We start from the raw sequence: 24,875 nt of genomic DNA on the forward strand, positions 1-24,875 counted from the left end.
CTTAGGCTGTAGTATCCATTACGAACTTTACATACAAAATTTGAAATAATTCCGGTGTCGTCAAAATATCGAATATCGGGAGGTACCGTTATATGGGGGCTATATGAAGACGTGAACCTGCGCAGACAATCTTCAGTCATTGTCATACCAAATTTGAAAGAATTTAATTTCAACAAAGAGCCGAATATCCGGAGGTACCGTTATATGCATAGATAATTTTCTGTCGTAGGCTGTAGTATCCTCTACGAACTTCAAATACCAAATTTGAAACAATTCCGGTGAATAATGTCGCTAAAATCATCAAAATACCGAATTTCGGGAGATACCGTTATATGGGGGCTATACCAAAACGCGGACCTACATAACCCATTTTCAATACCAAAAGACATAACATACATATGAGTAAAATTTTATCAATCTACTTCAATTCGTTCGGAAGCTAGAGTGATTTCCACAGACGGAGAGACGGACGGACATCGCTAAATCGACATAGAATTTTATGCTGATCAAGAAAATATATACTTTGTGGGGTCTAAATGTGTAATTTGAGGAGTTACAAACGGAATGACCACACACACCACAATAGTATGGAGGTTATATTATAACCTCCATACTATTGTGGAGGGTATAAAAAAATCGGCTGGTAGCTTCACCGTACCTTTTTATTGTACCATTATGAATATCAATGATTTTTAATTAAATTATTATTATCTAATTTCTTAGTAGGATAAGCATATAGTAAGAAACCACACACATGGTTGAGATGTAATAACTTACTAAGAATTCCCGTCAACTTCATTCAATTCAATTGCCCTCACACAAAGAAAAAAAAAAAAAAAAACAATTTTAACTATCAAAAATTGTACTAAACCAGATTTTTAACATGTATGCTTGCCTTTTTTGCATTGGCATCTGGCCAACTACATAAGAGCATCAACATTTCACCGATTCCTTTGCAACCATTTTAGTTATATTGCGGCATGAAGGCAAACAATCAAATCCCATTTGGAGACAAGAAAAATGTAATATATTCTGTGTTTGTTCCCAGAACATGATACGGGAGTTGAAGAATAAATATTTGACATCAAGTCAAATTAAATTCATCTGCAATGAAAAAAAAAAAAATTCAAACTGAAAATTCATAGATAAAAGTAGAAACATATCAAATGAAAAATATAAAAGTGACCAATATTGAGGAATATGTAAATGCCAATAGATGCAGATAACCTATATACACAATTCAATTTTTATAACCTACAGGGTGAGATGAGAAAACAGCAACCAACTTCAAACTGCTGTCATTTCGAAGCCACTCGTCCGACAACTGTTAAAATTATTCCAGTTAGAGCTCATTATATTGTTTACAAAGAAAAAAGTTACTCATGATGGAATTTAAGCGTGATAGTGTGATTAACTTATATTTGATCGAAACCCGCATCGCGGTGGCAGAAAAATGGCTCGTGAGCTGAACATATCGCAATATTCCACCCGGCTAAAATTGAAAAATAAATGCCGAATATTATTGCGAAATTATTCTGGAGGGTGTATTAAAGCCTTGGGCACGCAAACATTTTGGCCGCAGACCTTGGACATTCTAACAGGACTCAGCATATCCCCATAAAACGGCGCTTCCCATTATTCAGTATTTTGGTGACTTGAACGACATTATTCACAGGAATTGCATCAAATTTCGTATTTAAAGTTCATAATAAGTACTACAGCCTATGATGGAGAATTGCATGTTTTCGTAAAGGTCCAAATGCAAAAGTATCTCCTTATATTCAGTATTTTTACAAATCATCATAATACGGAATATTGAGGGGTACTGTTATAGGGGGGGCTTTACGAAGAATTGGACCTGCATAGACAATTTTCTGTCACAGGCTGTAGCATCCACTACGAACTTCAAATACAACATCTCAAATTGTACCTAAAATCGTCAAAATAGGGAGGTACTGATATATGGGGCCTATACGAAGACCTGGACCTGCATAGACAATTTTCTGTCACAGACTGTAGGTGCCATTACGCACTCTAAATACGTAATTTGAAACAATTCCGGTGAATAATGCCGCTAAAATCATCAAAATAGCGAATATCGGGGGGTACCGTTATATGGGGGCTATATGGAGACGTGTAACTGCACAGACTATTTTCTGTCATAAGCTGCAGTATCCATTACGAGTTTCAAATACGAAATTTGAAACATTTCCGGTGAATTATGTCTCTAAAATCATCAAAATACCGAATATCCGGAGATACTGTTGTATGGGGGCTACATGATAACGTAGGTCCATTTACGAACTGAACCTGTCTACTGGCAAAATAAACATGTGTGCAATATTTTAGCCTTCTACCTCAATTCGTTCGAAAGATAGCGCGATTACAACAGACAGACGGACATCACTAAATCGACTTAGAATTTTACGCTGATCAAGAATATATGCTTTGTGGAATGACAAAGGTTATATACCCTCCGTAGTATGGTGGACGGTAAAATACGGACAGATAGGTAAACGCACATAACTTAATTGTCATGGAATTTCAGGCTGATCAAGAGGATATACATGCGAAAAATATTTCGAGTTGCAAACGAAGTCACAAAATACGCTCCATTAATAGTGAGGCCTATTTGATAGAAATAATGTAAAACTTCGCAAAATCCTAAATAGACCAAGTGATGGGTAGGTCTCGTAAAAAAAAATTCTGGAAAGACAGCCATGCTTATGATGTATTCAAGTAATTTACTTAATAATACAGGACTTGTGTTACAAACTTCAAATTTCGAAGCGAAACGTCTATATCAAATGTATTGTTCCCTTCTACTGCTCCCAATGTTCTGTTACTTCTTCTAATTTTTCAGTAACACTCGACATTCTTCCCAATAAATGTTTGACTGCCATCATGTGCTCGCCCTCCTTCGTATAACAGACATTATGCAAACATGTAATGTAAACAAACTTTTCAAAATGTACAATCCATAAACAAAGCAAACAAAATACACTCACATCTGAATGTAAACAAAGCAGGTCTTTTGGCAGCTACATTCATAGATAGAACGAGAAAATGATGCTACGCACTAGAGAAATTGAAGTGTCCTTAAAGTAAAACAGCTTCAATTAATGCAAAAAGTTGAATAAGTTAATTTACTTGTTTTGATTCAACGAATGCTTCAATAAATGCTTTATGCATGAAGAAATGTTTCAACACATTGTAGAAGAAGAAGAAAAAATGTACAACTGCCAATTGTGTGAGGAGGTTCTGCCAGATTAACACAGATGTGATAATTTATTTTATAACTCGATAAATTTAGCTTTAAGATAGAATTTAAATTTCATTTAATTTCGATGGAATCGAAAAAGACAAATTGTATTTTGAATTGATAAATAAACCAACTTCCTATAAAATTTCTAGTGGCAAACTCTATTAGAGTCATGCAAGTCTCTTAAAAAATAGATGAATAGCTTTTGATTTGTTGTGGACTAAACAATGTTTGCACTCTAGACCACTTCATGTATTTTCTCCCGAAGACTTGCAAAATAACTACCCATCAACATTTATAATGATTTCTGTAGATGTTCTTCCTAAATTAATGTCCAACAAGGTTTTGTATATTAAAAACTTATTTAGATTGATGTTTATGTGTAGATGTAGTGGTGTGATTATTACTTGGTCAGTAACGCCAACTATATTTGTATTTTATTTGTATATAATTCATATCGAGTAGAGTCCCAATTTTTTCGTAGGATATAAATAAGTCTACAAAAGTTACCATAAAAAGCAAACACAAAAAAAAGTTTGACCAACATTTTTAAGCACCTCAGAAACGACATCTTAAACATCTAGTATAGAAGATAGCAATATAAGTTTAACTGGAGATATTCTCTACAAGTTTTCTTCTCCTTCTATCGTAATTTATACTTGTAACAATTGCCAAAACAGTTTTTAAGTACATGTCCAGTCAAAGCCGTATTTTTGTCGCCATGTTTAGGCACACCCAAAATGTTTGTCTACCAAATGGGATTGTCAAATATCAATAAATTACAATTAAAAGCGTGGGAATGTTCTGTTTTCCAATGTAATGGAAAATAAAATGCAAATATATATTATGTAAAGTATATATTAACTACCAAGTGACCGCACATCATCAGCGAAAAGTTCACCTTAAAATTTTAGATTCGTTCCACAGTTCGTGTTAGGTATTTTTATACCTCCACCATGAATAGTATGGATGGTATATTAAGTTTGTCATGCCGTTTGTAACTCATCGATAAAATTATTTTAGACCCATGAATTATATTTATTCCTGATCAGCATAAAATTCTAAGACGATTTAGCCCTGTCCTCCCGTCCGTCCGATGCAATCACGCTAAGTCGACTTAACGATGTCTGTCTGTTGAAATCCCTATACAGCCCACATTACAGGTGAGATAAAAAACTGCAACAAAGTCAAACGCCATAATTTTTACATTTTTTATTTAAATCGGCTGTTATGGCGGCCCACACCATCACAATGGCCGACACTCGAGTTCTGGTGGCCAATCGAAGTTGCACATTTCAGCTGACCTCTTTGGCAAGTAAATACGATCATTTTGTTTGTTTACAAACTTCTGGACAACGAATGTTTTCTCATCGGAGATAACCAAATTCGGCAGTTCACCACTTTCGGCCAAGCGAAGCAACTCTTTAGCTCTTTGAGTTGCGGTGTAAGTTCTTGCACTTTTTGGAATTTCAAAGGCTTTACCCCGAGCTTATTTTTCAATATTTGCCGAATGAATTATTGTGATATGTTCAGCCATTTTCGGCCACTGCGACGCGGGTTTAGTTCATCTAGCTTCTTTACGTTTTTGGAACCATTTCTGCTGATGTTGCTATTTTTTCGTGCACTTCCTTGACGTCGGGCTACGCTACCAATATCACCGTAACGAGCGATGGTACGAAAACAAAAGATTTATTCACATTTAAATGCTGGAGCGCTCTGACGATAGCCACTTGTGGGTTCCCAGCCAAATATAAAGAAATCACACAATCACGCTTGAATTCCATCACGAATAACTTTTGTTCTAGAAAATTCTCACCAAAATTCTTTTATACGCTTGTAAACAATATAATGAGCTGTCACTTGAATAATTTTAACAGCTGTCGAACGAGTGGCTTAGAAATGCCAGTAGTCTGAAGTTGGTTGCAGTTTTTTTATCTCACCCTGTATACGACGTAGAGCTTCAAAATTTGACAGAACAATTTGTATTATGTCCATGATGGTTGGTATTGAAAATGAGATATATTTGTCTACGTTTTGTTATAGCCCTCATATAACCGTACCTTCCGAAATTCGGTGTTTTGAAAAATTTTGACATATTTTTTTACGGATCTGTCTAAAAATTAGTATTTGTAGTTCGTAATGGATTCTAGCTCTGATGACAGAAAATAGCATATACAGGTTTTGGTATATCCCCCATATAACGATACCTCCCAATACTTTTTTAATGATTTTTGCCATAGTTTCCCACTGATTCGTCCAAAAATCGGCATTTGTAGTTTGTAATCGTCCATGTATTGAACCACGTTTTCGTATAGCCCCCACATAATGGTACCTCCGGATATTCAGTATTTTGATGATTTTTGCCAAAAATGATTTGCTTAAAAATGGGTTCTAGCTCCGGGCGCAAAACATTGAATATTTAGGTATACGTTTTCCTATATGGCACATATAACGAAACCTATCGATATTCCGTATTTTGATAATCATAGTCTTATTAACCCACAAAATTGTTTCAAATTTGGTATTTATGAAGATTTGATAGATGACAAACGTTGTAGACGTTTCCGTTTTGGTAGCGCCCCATATAAGTTTTTTTTTATCATGACCAATAATCGTGAAATTTTTTAAAGATATTTTTTTCAAGAACCAATAATTGTGGATTTTTTTAAAGAATATTTTTTCAATGGCTAATAATCGTGAATTTTTGAAAGAATATTTTTTACCAACAAATATCATGGATATTTAAAGAATATTTTTTCATGGACCAGATATCGTGAATTTTTCAAAAGAATATTTTTTAAAGCACCATTAATCGTGGATATTTTAAAAATATATATTTTTCTAAGGACTAATAATCGATTTTTCAAATATTGTAAATTTTTAAAGAATATTATTTCAAGGGCCAATAATCGTGGATTTTTAAAGAATATTATTTCAAGAACCAAATTACGTGGATATTTAAAGAATTGTATTTCAAGGACCAATAATCGCTGATTTTTCAAAAGAATATGTTTTTAAGGATCAATAATCGTGGAATTTTTCCAGGAACAATATTAGTGGATTTATTTAAAGATTAATTTTCAAGGACCAAAAGCCGTGGATTTTTTAAGATTAAATAATTGAGTATTTAAAAAAAATATTTTTTAATTAACTCAAGTGACAATAATCGTGAGCTTTTTAAAGAATATTTTTTAAGGATAAGTAATTGTGAATTTTTATTTTTTTTAACAACCAATACTCGTTGATTTTTTGAAAGGATATTTTTTCAAGGACCAATAATTGTGAATTCTCTAAAGAACATTTTTTCAAGGACCAAATGTTTTGGATTTTTTAAAGAATATTTTTTTAAGGACCAAATATCGTGGATTTAAGAAAAAATATTTTTTAAGGAACTCAAGAGATAATAATCGTGAATTTTGTGAAGAATATTTTTTAGGGATTAGTATTACAGGATTTTTTTTTAATATTTTTAAAGGACGAATAATCCTGGAGGTTTAAGAATATTTTCTGGAATCCTCAAATTTGATATTGAGGATTCACTTTATGCTGTTTGAAAAGTTTGACAGTTTCCAAATAGGTATTATTATTTGAAGTTTAACGTTTAACACGTTTAAATTCAGATACTCTTATATAAAAATATTTTCTTTACCCAATGGTGGAGAGTATTAAAAGCATTTTTCATGTCCCTTCCAAATGGTGGATATTATAAAAAGATCGTGCCAGCCAAACTTAGCTGCTGTTTTACTTGTTTCAATTTTGAGTTCTTCTTGGGGAGGTTGATAAAACTATGACGCTGTATAATATTTAGTCTAAAATGTTTACTTCCCTAGAAAGTGATTGTTTTCACTAGTTAACCTGACATACATTTCTAGATAGACCCAAAATATCCTTAAAGGGGCATATGGTCCAAAGCCGGCTACAGTAATTTTACTAAACAGTGGCTCATGTTTATGTAAACTTAAACACACATTGGGTACAGCACAACAGAATAAAAAAAGAAACACATGTTGAACTTGACTTTTTTGATTTTCCTTTAAGGGTAAAACCAAAATCAAAAACAATTGAATTCCTGCAAACATAAATGAGAGCGAGAGTCAGTCCTGTTATCCTATGCTTCTCTTTTCAGAGAATAATGTCCAACAGACCAACTTTTATACTTGATAACGGAATAAGAAACATGTAAATTGAAGTGGGACATCCCCTGTGGAGCATACGAGTTACATATCAAACTATAACAGTTGCGAGAGGCACACTTTTCTGTATAAACTCTATGTTTTTCTCTCATTATGTTATTCTATTTAGACTCCAATTTGCCGGCAGTTGGAGAGTAGCCATTATTAACATGCGACAAACTGTTGTTGTTAAATGTTGTTAACATTACATTTGCTGTCTGGATAGTTAAAATGTCCTCCAAAGGGTTTAGTTGACAACTTACGTTCTTAAGGCAAGGTTGGTTTATTGTCCTTTAATGGCAGGGTGTTTACAGTGTGGTTTGGTGGTTTTACGTACATTATTCGCGAAAATATTAATAAAATGATACATTAAGAAAACTAAACTAGTAAATTGCAGATTTTAGCAATTTAGTTAAACTAATTTCAAATCCTGTCAAAAGAACCAAAAATTTAAATTACACCAAGAATAAAAACAAGAACTAAAAAACCAATACCGCATTGCTGTTTAATGAGTGAATGTTGGAAGGCAACAAAAACATTACCGCAGTTACAAATCGACTCATTGGGTCTTCTATGAGCCAAGTTACTTAGAAAAAAAATATTAAAACATTATTGAGTTACTTATATCACATATTGTGTTGCATTTATTTTTCTGTCTAATTTTGGATTTCTAGTGTTTTCAATCAAACGAAATCATTGTAAAACAAGTAAGCAAAGGCTACAGTCGAGCGGGGCCGACCGTTGAATACCCTACAACACTATAATAAACTATACAGTTTATATAGATATTGTGACAAATAATAAAAGAAAACCATCAGGTTTCGTTCTCTAATGTTCAAATAATAGCAACTTAAACTAATTTGCTCATTTCCAATTTATTGGTAGATGTTGGACTTAAATGGTCTTCCTAGATCTGGAACCAATATTTCCCAAAGACCTATAATCTCTCAGAAGTGGCAAAAGATTAACATTTATTATTGGTTTTTGACTGAAACGCATCTATATGAGATACAGACATTTGACTATATTCTTCAATGAAATCAGCGTTAACGAAATAGTCAGAAGTGCGTCTTTCCTGTGTTTGTGAATTCTCCAAAAAGTCACAGGAATGGACATTTTCGTATTTGTCTACAAAAGTTGGCAAACTCCTTCACACATTGAATATTTTTGGATGGCCATCCAAAACTGCTTGGCTTTTGCAATGTCCGGTAACCCCCATTCAAATGTGCGTGAGGATCGGGGGATAATTACGACCTCCTGACAATTTTGCAGTTTTTTGGTCAATTTCAACCCCTAAATATATGGCGATCATCTCCAAAAAGAATAGGCTTTTATTCTGACCCTCATCTTATCTCCATGCAAAATTTCGTAAGGATCGGGCCATAAATGCGATCTGTATATGATATCCTGATATCCTAACTACTTAGTTTTGTTAGCTGTAGAAATATTACCAAATGTTTAATTCAAAATGAAAATATGCCAAAAATATGACAAAATTGAAAAAATATGAGAAAATTTTACAAAATCAATATTTTCATCTTTAGAGAGATATTTTTATGCGATTTTTTTTAGACGTTTTTTCTTTCCTGCCAAGAGGCTATTCTGAATTAATGAGAACTGTCGAAATCAGTTCAGCCGTTCTCGACATATAAGAGATTTTTCAAGCATATCTTCTTTGATAAACATATATATCGCACATATTTTGCTATATATCCGTTTTTTTGGATGTTAACGTCAATGTAAAGATCAGAAGTAACCTTGACATGGCTTTGTGATTTCGCCGGGATTTAAAATATTCGCGGTTTAATGAAAAATTTTGAATTTTTTTCAACAAAAAATATATGGTCTGTTCTACCCGCTAAATATTATCCGATGACCACCCAAATGGGTAGGCTTCTTGCCAGCCCTAAACTCTAGCTACATGCGAAATTCCGCGTCGATTGGTGTATAATTGCGACCTGTAGAGCAAGTGCAAAATCAGGAATTTTTTCAGTTTTTGGTCCATTTCAACCCCTAAATATTATGCGATCATCACCAAAAGAAATAGGGTTCTATTCTGACCCTAGCCCCACCTCCATTTTAAATTTCGTGAAGATCGGACCATAATTGCGACCTGTAGAGTGATTACAAATTAACACGGACAGACGGACGGACGGACATACATAGCTAGATCGACTCAGCTGGGCGAGCTAGGAAGATCCATATATACTTTCCTATGTGGGAAATCAATATTTCGAGGTGTTACATAATTTTTGGCCCAATCAAACTTATAATACCCCCAACACATAGTGTTGTAGGGTATAAATACTGAAACATTTTTGAGTTACCTATATCACATATTGTGTTGCATTTATTTTTCTGTCTAATATTGGATTTCTAGTCTTTTCAATCAAACGAAATCATTAAAAAAAAAAAAAACAGAAAATATCCGCAAAGAAAATATTTTATGAAAGACGTTAACATAAAATCGCTTCAACAGCAATAAAAGAAGAATAAAAGGAACAACTGCATCTCTCTAGACATCCCATTTTGAGCAAGGAGAAACACGGAACACACGGAGTGTTAACCTGATTGTGTTTCGAGTGTGTCACAATTTTCGGAACAATGCACTAAACTCCAACGGAGCCAACATTCATAAAACTGCTGCTACTCTGCTGTTGTCACCATTCTTTCGGATGTTCAGCTACACATTGTAGGTCAGGTCAGTATTACTTTTTTATATTTATGTGTGAATTTACGTTGTCTTATTGTGTTCTTCCTTTTGGATTATTGCATTTACTTAAAGCATTTTTGTGATATTGTTTTTCCTCATTCCATTCATAATCTTCTGTTGTTATTACTATTCATTTTTCTTTCCATATGAACAATGAATTATGTTTCTGCATTGTTTACATGAGCAAAATAATGAATGAAATTTTTTTATGAGAATTATATCATTGCATTCATATTGAGTGATAGGAGCACCCGATGAGGCTTAGGTCTGATGCGGAAATGGACAAAATTGACCAGTCCTTCTTATACCTCCCCAACAAGAGATTAGCATTTTAATAAAAATATTAGAGCATGTGTAAATACGAAATATATCCACTCTTTTTGGTAGATAGCTCATAAATGTGCGATAATTTCGGATAAAAATTATACATACACATACGAATCGACTGCCCGATATTGTCCAAATTTAGATCATGTCAATAGGTTTATCATATTTGATCTGGAGCTTTGAAAACTTCCCACGTATTACGTTGATATTTGCAGCCTTAAGTGAATGTTGTTCATATACAGAATCTCGCCAAAGCTACTCTCAAAAGTATTGCTTTTCGTTGTTGTGAATAGTTGACCTGTATGTTATTAAAAAATGTTATTTATTTGTTTCCTGATATTTTGGCTTTAGGTCGTCAAAAGAATAATGTTAATTTTATAAATTTTCTATTTTTATTCCGATATTTCGATTACCTTCTGTAATAATTTTTAGGGATTTGTTTCGAGTGGGAATAGACTAGTTACTATCAAACATTTTCCTTATGGCGGAAAGTATTAAAAATTCTCATTCTTTTTATGTATAACCACGATCATTATATGACCACCATCATCTAGAGGGTGAGATAAAAAATGCAACAAAGTCAAACGTCATAATTTTAATATATTTATACCCTACATCACATATTTGTAAGGCTATTATGTCTTTGTACATTTGTTTGTAACAGGCAAAAGGAAACGAGATAGACCCATAGTTACTTTTGAGGATCTCCATAGAATCACTTTCTGAGTTGATTTATTCATGTCAGTCCGTCTGTCCGTCTGTCCATGTATTCTTGTGAACAAAATGCAGGTCGCATTTATTATCCGATTGAGATGATATTTTCCAAACAACATTTGTGTGGCCCGAACCCTATTGAAATTGGAGACAATCGGTAAAAAATTAGATATAGCCCTCATATATATCTTCGTCTGATTTGCCTTTTATTGTGCACCAAACGTGTAATATCAGCCCGAGTAGTATGGAATTTTGCACATACAACCAAATTAGGCCTGAAAATAAGTATGCCAAATTTGATCGCAATCGGTTCAGATATAGCTATAGCTCCCATACATATTGTTCATCCGATTTGTTATTTTAGTCCTCCGCAGCCGTAATATGCACTCTGTAACAACAATATTTGGGGAAATATATCAAATACAGCTCAGAAATACCTTTGCTAAATTTTATCGAGATCGGTTCAGATTTGGATATATCTCCCATATTAAACTTCGTCCGATTTACCTTTGATTGTGCACCAAACGTCTAATATTTGTCCAAATGGGATGGAATTTGGCACTTACGACCGAATTGAGTCTAGAAGCTGGTATGTCAAATTTGGTGAAGATCGGTTCAGATATAGCTATAGCTCCCATATATATTGTTCATCCGATTTGTTGTATTTGTTACCCAAAGCCGTAATATGCACTCCGTAACAACGATATTCATGGAAATATATCAAATACAGCTCAGAAATATCTTTGCCAAATTTTATCGAGATCGGTTCAGATTTGAATATAGCTCCCATTTATATCTTTATGTGATTTCAAATTAATTTTTCACCAAATGGGTAATTTTATTCCTTTGAACTTTAAATTATAATTATAATCATACCGTGTATGATTGAATTCTCCCATAAAAACTTTTAATTTTTATGTGGAGCTCTACTAAATTAGCAAAGTGGTGTAGGGTATCATAAAATCGGCTCCGCCCGACTCTAGGATATTCTTTACTGTTTTTTTTTAAATTTAATTGAATGAAGCAAAAAATTTCGGAAGTAGCATCAAATTTTAGAATAAGTTTGAATTTGTTCGAATTGGTCACCTGTAACACTAATTACGGCCTTCAAACGGCCAATGTCACACGAATGTTGCTCTGTGGTATTTTGGCCCATTCCGGGCGAAGCGCTTGCTTGAGGTGATCGACACTTTGGTATTTTTTACTGCCAACCTTGCTTTCAAAAATACTACAGACACAAAAGTCCAACGGATTGGTATCCGGAGATTTTGGTGGCCATTGTGCGCTGGAAATGAAGCGAGGAACCTCATTTTGTAACTATTCTTGGGTGACGCGTGCCAAGTGCGATGGTGCTAAGGCCTGTTGGAATGTCCATGGTCTGTGGCCATAATTTTTGAGTGCCCAAGGCTTTAATACACCCTCCAGAATATATATTATCTGTTATGGCGGCCCACACCATCACCATGGCCGGCGCTTGAGTTCTGGTGGTCAACCGAAGGTACACATTTTCAGCTGATCTCTTTGGCAAGTAAACACGATCATTATGGTTGTTAACACTTGTGGTTTTCCAGCCAAATATAAAGAAATCACACTATCACGCTTGAATTCCATCACGAATAATTTTTTTTTTCTGGAAAATTCTCATTATAATGCTTTTGTACGCTTGTAAACAATATAATAAGCTGTCACTGGAATAATTTTTACAGCTATCGGACGAGTGGCTTAGAAATGACAACAGTCTGAATTTGGTTGCAGTTTTTTCATCTCACCCTGTATACCCTCGGTAGCCATATTGCTGTGGTTACAATAAGCTGCATCTCAAAACGCAAAAAATTTATTTGGATAATGACTTGCAGGCGTTGTTTACTTATAAGCCGATTCATACCTAAATTATGAAATCAATGACACTATGGAAATTACTCCTCCTTTAACTATTTTCACATCCCAGTAGATTGTGGTGGTAGTATGAGTTATAGGCAAAAAAAGCAAATACCACTTGAAATACCACAACAAACACTACAGAAGACATGTGCGAACATACAAACTAATATGGGAAACAAGTTAAAAAGCAGTAAGTTCGGCTGGGTCGAACTTTGAACACCCTCCACCATTTGGAACGAATTTGGAAATTTTCAAAAAAATAAAATCCGTTAAAAATTCTGTAAAAATCTTAAAAATACCGAATATACGACCACGACACATATTCATACCTATATTATGAATCGAGCTGAAGATGTTTGAAAGCGAATTCGGTTCAAAAATATGACTAAAACACTCGACAACCTTTAAAGCTCACAGTAGCGATCTATGGGGCTGTTTAAAAACACGGTCCATTTTGAACATCAAAAAACGTAGAATACATTTGGGAAATGTTATAAACTAACGTTAATTCCTTAGGAAGCAGAATAGAATTCCGCAGATGTACTGACATGGCTAAATCGACATAGAAAGTCACTCTATCTCGGAGGGTATAATAATGGGGTTTTCCAACCAATAATAGGCTATATTTAATCTATTAATTTAAAAATAATAATATTCTGTGATAACGCTGAAGCTATAGTGACCTTAAGACACATGTTCTCACGAAATTGTTGGTGGAACCCATTTTCTCTACAAACAACTTCTTCAGTTGTTGACTTCTATTGCCTTGAGTTAAAAGTAAACTCATTTCAAGTCAAATAAACTCATTAAAGGGTCATAACCTCAAATGTTTTTAAGAGCCTTTGGGGACAGTACAATTGTGTTTAATATTCTTGAAAGGAATTTAGAGATTTTCGTAGCTCTTTGGCGTACAAAAATGCAAACAATAGAAGGAATTGAGTTGTTTTACTTGAATTACATAAAAAAGAAGGAAACTACTTCCAAACTGTAAAGAGCATTAGAACTACCACAGCAACAACTACTACTTCACCACAGACAACAGTCCCACAACGAATCATAGCAATGCTACATCGAGCCGCAACTACAACACAAAGCAGTCAAAGCCCAAAGCTTCCAGTCAACGTCCTTGTCTAGTTGCAGCATCCTTCCGTTGTGTACATGATCTGCATTTAACATTTGTCCGTTTCTCCGCTTTGTTATTCGAGGAAATTGCAAATATTTATTTTCAGTTCTATTTTCTTAATTTATCCTTAACTGCATTATTGTCTTTATTTGTCCGGACAAGGCTGAACAAAATGAAAACAATGCAACAATAACAAATAAACAGTAGAACGAACAATTTAAAAATGTACACAACAACAGAAAGGACCTTGAAATGGTTTCGCAAAAGTACATAGATGGTCGTTGAACATGACTAGGAGTTCAGTTTGGCGTTTCGTTAGGCTTTATATGTAAACCGGCAAAGCAACATGGAAAGGATACAACAGTGGTTATATAAAATAAAATGAAATAAAAAACGTTTTTAGTATCTTGAAATTTGGAACCCTTCAGAATTACTCAGTTATATAGGTGAAGTAAAAAATATTCCAATAGGATACTAATTCTGCATGTAATTATCTTTAATTCGATTTCTGATTTATACCTTTATATGTACTCCTCAAACGCTTTGTGAACAAAATAACTCCTCAAATCGAGGTTGGATCTATGGACCTTTTACCATTCCGATGCTTCCGATATCACTGTTGTTTTAGCTTTCACAATGTAGTAGTTGTAGTCTTTGACAATGACACTATGGAAATTACCCCTCCTTTAACTCTTTTTACATCCCAGTTGATTGTGGTGGTAGTATAAGTAATAGGCAAAAAAAAGCAAATACCACTAGAAAGGTTTTCAACAAACACTACAGAAGACATGTGCGAACTTACAAACGAATATGGGAAACAAATTAAAAAGCAGTAAGTTCGGCTTTGAATACCCTCCACCAGTTGGAACGAATTTGGAAATTTTCAAAAAATAAAAACCGTTAAAAATTCTGTTAAAATTTTAAAAATACCGTATATAGCCTTATATTTCGGTCTATACGACGTGGACCTACATAGGCTTTGTTCGTCATAAGCCATTACCATATTCAAATTCGAAACTGGAAATAAACGGTGAATAATGAGGTAAAATCAAAAAAAAAAAAATAATAATAAAAAAATACCGTATGTAGGGAGGTACCGTTATATCGGAGCTATACGAAGACCTGGATTTACATAGACAATTTTCTGTCACAGGCTGTAGCATCCATCACAAACTTCAAATACGACATCTCAAACAATTTCGATGAGTATTGCACCTAAAATCGGCAAAATACCGAATTTATGGGGCCTATAAGAAGAACCGGACCTGCACAGACAATTTTCTGTTACAGACGGTAGTTCCCATTACGAACTCTAAATACGTAATTTGACGCTGAAATAATCAAAATACCCAATATCGGGAGGTACCGTTATATGGAGACTATACGACAACGTGGACATACATGGCTTTTTTACGAACCTATACTGCCCATTGGCAAAATATACATGTGTGCAAAATTTTAGCCTTCTATCTCAATTCGTTGGAAAGATTGCGTGATTACAAGAGGCAGACGGACAGACAGACGGACATCGCTAAATCGACTCAGAATTTTACGCTGATCAAGAATATATATACTTTGTTGGGTATTTCGAAAAGTTACAAATGGATTGATAAAGTAAATATACCCTCCATAGTATGGTGGATGGTGTAAAAACAATCACACACATGCTTTCGCAGAAAATCTTTTTGCTATTTTTCTAATTTAGGCATGGTTGTACCCTTTTTATTATACCCTCAGTCATATGGCTAGAGAGGCCAAAATGTGCCTCACCGAAATAACGGTTTTAGACTCTAGGTTTCTTTGAACCAAATCCATTTCAGGACATTTGCAGTCGATATAGCGATGTCCGTGCGGCCGTCTTACTCTCTGCACTGTTGGCTGGTGCGCACGATAACTCTTGAAGATAGCATCCGATTTGGTCTAAACTTGGTACATCGTAATATAATTATCAAACTTAGATCGAGTTCGGAGATAGACAATATCGATTCACTCCTTCTGGTCCCTCCGAAATTTTCAAATAAAATATTTTACTGCACAGAGAGAGAGAAAGGGTAATCCGATTTTGCTCCAACTTTCCAAATATTTGCATCAGTGCTAGGCGCGAAAAGGGACAATATCGGTCCAATCCATCAAGTACCTCCCCCACAAAGAATTAGAATTTGTAATAATTATAACTTTTATAAAATATGATGTGTGAGTGAGTCCGATTTTCTTCATATTATACATATCACAATAGGTTTATTAACCCAAGGTCTAGGGTGAAGATGGAATATATCGGCCCACTCCTTCTGGTATTTCCCCCACAAAGGTTCAAAATTTCGAATATCTATGAAACTCATAAGACGCGAAATTTAGATTTGTCACAGCTCAATATTTCTATCAACACAGGATCTCTTATAAAGATGGGAGAGATCGGACTTTTTCTTCTGGTATTTCCCCCGCAAAGGGTCGAAGTTTTGAATAACCAAAACGATTATACAATCCGAAATAGGCATACGGTTGTCTTAATATTGTACACATCGCATTATTTTTACTAACACAAGATCTGCTGAGAAGATGGCATATATTGATGCACTCCTTCTGGTACCTTCCCCACAACAGATTCAAATTTAGATAAATCATGAAGCTCATAGAACGCGTAATGAACATCCGATTCCATTCAGACTTTATACATCTCAATATTTCTATTATCACAAGATCTGGTGTGAAGATGGAATATATCGACTCTCCCCACAAAGGGTCACAATTTTCAGTAACTATAATTATCATAACTTGTGAAACAAGTCAGAGATTCAGGAATTATCTAAATATTTACCTTAACCTCTGATGTAAACTCCTTCTGATTCCTTATTCACTTTAAAATTTGGATTAACATCTATTCGTATGAAATTGGAAATAAATGTTAGATTTCCATTAAATTTTGCACCCAATATTTTTCTTAGTATTAGACGAAATGTCGGTCTCTATTACCTCAGAAACATTCCATTTCAACATTTTCCAAAAAATTGTCACATATCTCATATAGACTAAAGAAAGTAGTCGATATAGTCATATAGATAAAAATATTGGGCTAGTGCCTTCGGTACCATCCGAAGTCAACATTTAAATAATCATAACGCAAGTCAAAATTTATTTCAATAAACGGACATTGTCGGAGGGTTTACATCTCTCGGCAAAATCAAGACATTTTTTAACTTGTTTTTTACCTCATTTAAAACTTTCACTTTAAATATCGTAAAAGAACAATATAGTTAGAAATAGCACATGGCATCGTGCAACAATCTTCAGGGTCTGTGGTATTGGGAACTCCAAAGGGATGTGATATTATTGGATTAGTATATATAAACTCCAAAAGGGTCTTGAGTTTTCAGACCAACATATAAATTTTAGTTTTATTGAATTTTTGTGAAAGTTTTTAAGTGTTCTATTATACAGATCTTCTTGAAGAAGATCTACAATTATCCAAGCAATAATTATTTCGTGCCATTTGGCGATATATAAAAAATGGGATGTATATCGAGAATTTCCACTGGATATTTTTTACACATTCTGCTTCTTCCCTCAATAGCCCATGCAAACAACATGACATCATATTTTTGAACATTCCCATATGGCTATGTCATACATTTTTGCAACTTTATAATAATAATCAAAAAGTAATGTGCCAAGACATTTGAAAAATGTTTCTCTTTCTCGTCTAGATTCTTTCGTTTGCTATCCGACAACGTTGTCTCGTTGTGGCATATTTTTTTTTCATATTTTTTCGGTTCAACTCAAGTTTTTTCCTTCCACTATCTATCTATTCAGACATCCATCTTCGCTTGTAATGTCTGCTTAAAAAACGTTGTCCCTCGTCCATCATGTTGTCTAGAGAACTGTCTGGACGACTGAGATTTTTTTCGTCGTTCTCTTTAGTCTGGTACCCAAATGTTGCAGTTAGTTAAATAATGAGAGTGAGTTGCTTGAAAATAATTTTCTGTACTGATTTGTCCATGTTCTTCGTTAAATTCTTGTTTCCTAGGTTGCACTCACGCAAGGATTTTCAAATAGATTTACCGATTATCCATCAAGCATATACATTCATAATTTTATTTTTATGCTTGTGAAAGAAGGAATATTTCTATATGTGCAATATACAGCTGCATACATTGATATATACATACAATTGTTCATGTGAATATGCAATTTTCTTTTGGGCCATTTTCTTATTTCTATTAAAAAGACCTAGCCAGCCGAAAAGCACCAGTGAATCTTTCCAAGTCTCCTATGTCGTCCTTTTCTTATTCCCTTGTATTAAGAAAAAAGTCTTCACACTTTTATGACAATTTAGTTGTTGGACACTTTGTTCTTAGACATCTGCTTACTCCACTTCAAATTTATAATTTTTTCTGGAGCTGGAAAACTCCCTTCATTTGATGTTGTTGTGGCTTTAGATTGTGTGTCCTGTTCTACAGGATTTCTTTTTTCATTCCAATATTTGTCAATTCACAATCAGCATGCCCTTTTGGTTGCTCGACGACCAGACTTCAGATTTGTGTTATAAAAAGATTTCCATTCGAAGAGATAGAATATGAATAGAGTTTCTAGGAGATCTTTCTTATTTATTTTTTCGTTGTACAAATGACTTATTTTTGAATTCTTTTAACATTTTGCTCCGACACAAAAATACCTAAGAATATTTTTAGTCTCATTTAGGGATATGTTGCAAATTGTCCTGAATTTTAACTTTTTGTCCTGAATTTTTATTTTTTACACCACGTACATTGGTATATAACGGTCCATGTATGGCACCCATAGAAAAGTACCTGCTTTATGAGTCAACCCAATAAAGACAGAATTGTTACTGTTCAGACGTAAGCGCAAGCCTGGATAAATTTATTCCACATGTGCTAGATAGAGTGACCGTAAAGCTCTGTTTTGAGACCAAATATCTAGGTACAATTTTGGTCTGTCATCTAAGAAGGGGGAAAAAGTTGCAGAACTCCTCTCCTGCAAGAACTCATAAGGAAAGAGCTGAGGACACTTCTTCGCTAACATAAACTGCCTATATAAAGCTGGGGGTTGGCCTATCCTTACTTATGTATGTCACTGATTACTGATCCAATCGTACAGCAGCTTCAATTCTAATCACAGGCGCATGAAGAAGAACACCTAAGTAGCTTTAAACATAATTCTAAACCTCGCTCCAGTATCAAGCCGTCCCAAGTGCGATAAGACTGCCAGGATCAGCCTGCAGGACTTTCTCCAACCATGAATTTTAAGCAAATCAGCACTATAGCCGGAATCTTCCGCGATAAAGTCATGAAAGCAGCAGAATTAGTTAAAACTATAATATCTGAATCTAGGTCTAGTTATGTAAATAGAAGAGAGGCTCTTAAAGCTATAAAAAAGAAAAATGCAGTCCTAAGGTGTAGACTGGGTCTTGAAAACTTGAGCAATACCTGGGTACCTTGTCATTGCAATATTGAAGGACATTTTTTTGGTTATAATCCTCAAAATAATGTGATGATTATGTCCGCTTTGGATCCGGTAGCTGGAAATAAATAGGTATTTTTGACCTGATTCCAGCAGGTTAATTCGGTTATTTCACCTGAAAGTTCAGTTACAAAATTTATCCGGTTCTACAAAGCTAATACATACAAATGGGTATCATTTGAAAGCATAGGAAATACCTGTCCAACGAGTGATCATAGGATGGGTAGTTTGAACCGCTTCCGGGGCAATACAAGAAAATTGGCATTTTTGTTCCGGAACTCCCTAAAATTCAAGAATGGATCCATTATGATGTATTAATGTACTGAATTATAGCCTACACTCTTGTCTTTCCAAAATGGTACCATATGTGTTGATAAAAATGATAAAATCTCAAGCCCCGATGGAAGGCCGGCTACTTACAAAAGTTATAAGGCTTAGAAAAGACTACGGATTGCGTAGGCGGTGTTGGACAAAAAAAGTCAGATAAATACATTTTGTATAGATTTGTATATCCGGATTTTGTAGAACCGGATAAAACCCGGCTTTTGTATACGAACTTTCGGATGCAATAACCGGTATTGCCTACCGATAACAATGGGGATTAGTACACTTTCGAGGATTACTACTTTCTGAGGATTATGACAATATTTTTTTTTTTACACAAACCCCAAAAAAACGACCACAAACCCCATAATTCCAATGGGGATTATGACACAGCATCTGAATTTTCATGAAAGGGTCGCTGTCAACAGATCTTGAGGTCGCCGATACCTTACCCGCTGTCCTGCCACTGTCCTGTTTTATCGATAGATAGACTACGAATTATTTGACTCATGATCACAGTGTTTATTCAAACACAGATCCCATTGTCATTTATAATTTCAAAGAAGTAAGTCGACGAATTTGTTGACCTTCATTTGAAGGTACCTGGTGATGTTCGGTATTTTGATGATTTAAGCCGCATAATCTATCTGAGCTGTTTCAAATTTCGTATTTACAGTTTGTAATATAAAACACAGCAAATTTTTACGAAATTGTATAAAACAATCGCAATTGTATACACATTTTAGTTCAAGTGTCTCATAATTTCCTTTTCATCTCTAAGCATATATTCATATTATTAGACAAAAAAATTGCTGTCTTAGTGAAGATAATTTTTAGAGATTAAATTATTTATTTAAATTGAACTGTTAATCCAACGCTTGTTAGATCACAGTGATAACCTAAAGCAATATTTTTGTCTCTCACTCCCTCTGACCTTAATTAAAGAATTATTTTTTTATTTTCGAAATGCCATAAATATTTTATTGAGCCACATATATGGGCATTGGTGAGTTATATATCCATATATGTGTGTGTGCGTTTTGATTACGAGTGTTGTGTGTAGTTGTGGTTTTAACACTGCATTTAAATGTTCAACAAATTCAAATCACAGTTGGTTCACAGTAAATATGGAATATTAACACTCACACATAGCCCCCTTGAGGTTTAGTCATCGCCGTGGTGGAAAATCCAATAAATAAAGGTTTTATATAAATATAGAGTTTTTCATTTTTTTTTTGTTTTAATAAGATTTATCTAGAACAATGGATATTTAAATATACGATAAAGATCAATTATTGCATATTCAAACAATTTGGAATTTAAATCAAAAACGATGCATTTCAATACTTTGTTTTTAAAGTAATTTTCAATTTTCTTCTATTGCAAAAGCGTCACTTACCAAAGCCCAAATTATGTATGCAACTTATTTGAATGACTTCTTTTTAAGTGCCTATTCGGTTTTTTGTAGAAAATGGCAAAGCTTCGCACAAGAAGGAAAGGTCAAAAGTTGGGCGGGGTCGACTATATGATACCCTTCGCCATTATGTGTATTTAGTCGAGTTCCCATAACAAAAACGTTTATATTGGGAACTTATTTGAAGTAGATCATATCAACTATGAACTTTAGTTGAATGCGTATCATGGCTTTGGAGTAGTCACAATTTGGGAACTGTATAAACCTCTGAATCGATTGTCAACAAATTTGACGGAGGCCCCTAGCACCAGATTACATTACTGTATAGTGCATCATATGACTTCGACGAGGATTATATTAAAAACCGGTCTGAGTTTCACCGAATGAAGAAATTCGTTTGAACAAGAACAAATGTATCCAATTTGGGCTGATATTACATAATAACCCTAAAATCGGATAAAGATGTATATCGAAGGTATATAAAAATCTGAACCGATCTCAAAAGGACTTGGCAGATGTATTTTCGAGCTGTAACTGATATGTGATACCAAATATCATTGTTGTGGAGTGCATATTACGAATGTGAGGAACTTAAACACCAAATCGGATGAAACATATACACGGAGCTGTTGCTATAATAAAACCGATTTTGTACCAACCATTAGACTGAATTCGGTTGAATATGCCAAAATTCAGATTATTTGGACTGATATTGATCGTTTGGTTCACGTATAATAAATGCGACCTGCATTTTTTTACAAAAATGCATAAGATGACTCTTGAAGTTCCTCAAAAGTAACAATGGGTCTATCCCTCTCTTCGTTCTCCATGTTACAAACCAGTAAAGAAAGTCTTAAAGACGGGCGGGGCCGACTTTATGATACCCTACACCACTTTGCTAATTTAGTAGAGCTCCACATAACAATTAAAAGTTTTTATGGGAGAATTCAATCATACACGCTATGATTATAATTATAATTTAAAGTTTAAAGGACTAAATATGCCGAAGCATTTGTATCTTTTACATTCGGATTTGTATTGCCCATTTGGTGCACAATTAATTTGAAATCGGATAAAAATATATATGGGAGCTATATCCAAATCGGAAATGATCTCAATAAAATTTTGGCAAAGATATTTCTGAGCTGTATTTGATACATTTCCCTGAATATCGTTGTAACGGAGTACATATTACGGCTGTGGGTAACAAATACAACAAATCGGATGAAGAGTATATATCGGAGCTATAGCTATATCTGAACCGATGTTCACCAAATTTTACATACCAGCTTCTAGACTCAATTCGGTCGTAAGTGCCAAATTCCATCCCATTTGGATAAATGTTAGACGTTTGGTGCACATTCAAAGGTAAATCGGACGAAGTTATATATGGGGAAATCTGAACCGATCTCGATAAAATTTAGCAAATGTATTTCCAAGCTGTATTTGATATATTTCCTCAAATATTGTTGTTTCAGAGTGCATATTACGGCTGCGGAATACAAAAATAACAAATCGGATGAAAAATATATTTGGGAGCTATAGCTATATCTGAACCGATTTCGATCAAATTTGGCATACTTATTTTCAGGTCCAATCTGATCGTACGTGTGAAATTCCATACTATTCGGACTGATATTACACGTTTGGTGCACAATAAAAGGCAAATCGGACGATAGGGTTCGTCTTTGGGCCAAACAAATGATTTCTGCAAAATTTCAAAAAAATACATGGACAGACGGACGGACGGACATGCATAAATCGACTCAGAATGTGATTCTATGTAGATCATTAAAAGGAACTATGGGTCTACTTCGTTTCCTTTTGCCTGTTACAAACAAATGCGCAAAGACATAATACCCTGACCACCTTGCGGTGTAGGGTATAACAAATGCACAAAGACCCTAACCACTATGTGAAGTATGGTATTAAACGCTTGGTGATGTAGGATATCTAACAGTCGACCCCGCCTTACTGATTCATTTTGAGAACATCTGTGTTTTCGTCTCGAAAGAACATACATTCTTACCCTTTTATTTATCGTAGGAAGTAAATAACCTATTTAATTCCAAGAAATATGTCATGACATGAATCCTGAGGGTGTGAAATATTTTCATTTGACATTTTTCCAAACTCAAAGTGAATCTGGCCTTTGTGATATCTCTTCAGCTATTCAAGAGTCCCACCTCATTTTAACACTGATGGATATTTGAAAGCGGCATTATAAAAAGAATTTAAATATCTATCGTTAAAATAAAGAAAATAACTTGAAGCTATTTTATGAGACAAAATGACCTTTTTCTAGGCTTGAGGTTGTGTGTCAATGGCGATTGCATGGAAGCAAATGTGTAAAATAACATAAGTGTTGCTATAATATTGGACTATGTAGCATAGTCGTTGTAAAGACGTTTTAATTCAAAAGAAATGGCCAAATATAGTGGTAGGCGTCTATTTATAGATTGGAATGCTCCTTAACACATGGTTTCTATATTGGAGGGTATATCAATAATTCAGGAAACTTTTTTAGAAATTATAGCAGTTTTCAATGAAATTTCTTTAATTTCTTCATATACTCTTACGTCTCATCTTTATTGAAGATAAAATAGTTGGTGTTATGAAAATAGTTTTAACCCTCACAATTCGAAGAACTTCTTATTCTTTACAAAATACGCACAACTAAGCAGTTAGGAAATAAACTATTTTTCGACCAAAACAATTTTGATGACCTTTTCATTTGTTGTTGTTTATTTTCCCTAATTTTTTTTGCATCATATTTTATTTCTCGTCCCTTAGCTACTTTCTTATTATAATTTGGGTTCTTTCATTTTCCTTTTTGTTTACGTAAACATCTTTTAAGTGTTTCACATTATGAGATTGTATTAATTAGCCAAAAGACATTTAGAAGAAATGCCAACCCAGATGAGGATGAAAGGGTAGGGTCACGGGCATGAATTGAAATTGGGTTTTTCTCCATCAAGTGACCACTTAAATGAGTGTCCTTTTCCAAGTGTTCTTAGAAAAATGTTAAAGATTCATTTATGTGTTTATTTTTAATTAATTTTTATTCTTTTCTTCGTCGTTGTCATATTCTTGTTTTTGTTTACAGATTCATTCTTAAACAAATTCTAAGTCGTCTGGAAGACTTATGGAGGATAAGATTTTCACGAAAAAGGTAAGTGCTATTTACGGTTGAAGAAAAATGTTTACACACTTGCGTAATGCGATTGTTTTTTAAGTAGAATAAGGTTTATTCTCTTTGTATTTCAGATTTGTAGATTTATTCTCTTTGTAAAGGTGGATGCATTTTTCTCTGTTATTAAGTATATGGATGTTTCTGATTTTCTTTTGAGACTATTTTTTTGGTGTGTAGCTACATTGGACAAAAAAACTGATTTTATAAATTACCCAAAAACACATATAAGAAGGAACGAAGTGTTCTGGCCGATCTTTTTATACCCTCCACCATTTGG

The 24,875-nt window shown here is 34.2% G+C and overlaps 1 long non-coding RNA gene across 1 annotated transcript in view; it reads left to right on the top strand.

Moving 5' to 3' along the window:
- Window positions 1-9,860: 9,860 nt before the first annotated feature.
- Window positions 9,861-24,875, top strand: part of LOC131805995 (uncharacterized) — a 90,134-nt gene continuing 75,119 nt past the window's right edge. Inside the window, exons 1-2 of the long non-coding RNA XR_009343923.1 lie at window positions 9,861-10,135; window positions 24,512-24,577. This is a non-coding gene — a long non-coding RNA (uncharacterized LOC131805995). The remainder of the gene's footprint in view (window positions 10,136-24,511; window positions 24,578-24,875) is intronic.

The sequence above is a fragment of the Musca domestica genome, unplaced genomic scaffold (genome assembly GCF_030504385.1).
Source record: "Musca domestica strain aabys unplaced genomic scaffold, Musca_domestica.polishedcontigs.V.1.1 69, whole genome shotgun sequence".
Taxonomy (NCBI): domain Eukaryota; kingdom Metazoa; phylum Arthropoda; class Insecta; order Diptera; family Muscidae; genus Musca; species Musca domestica.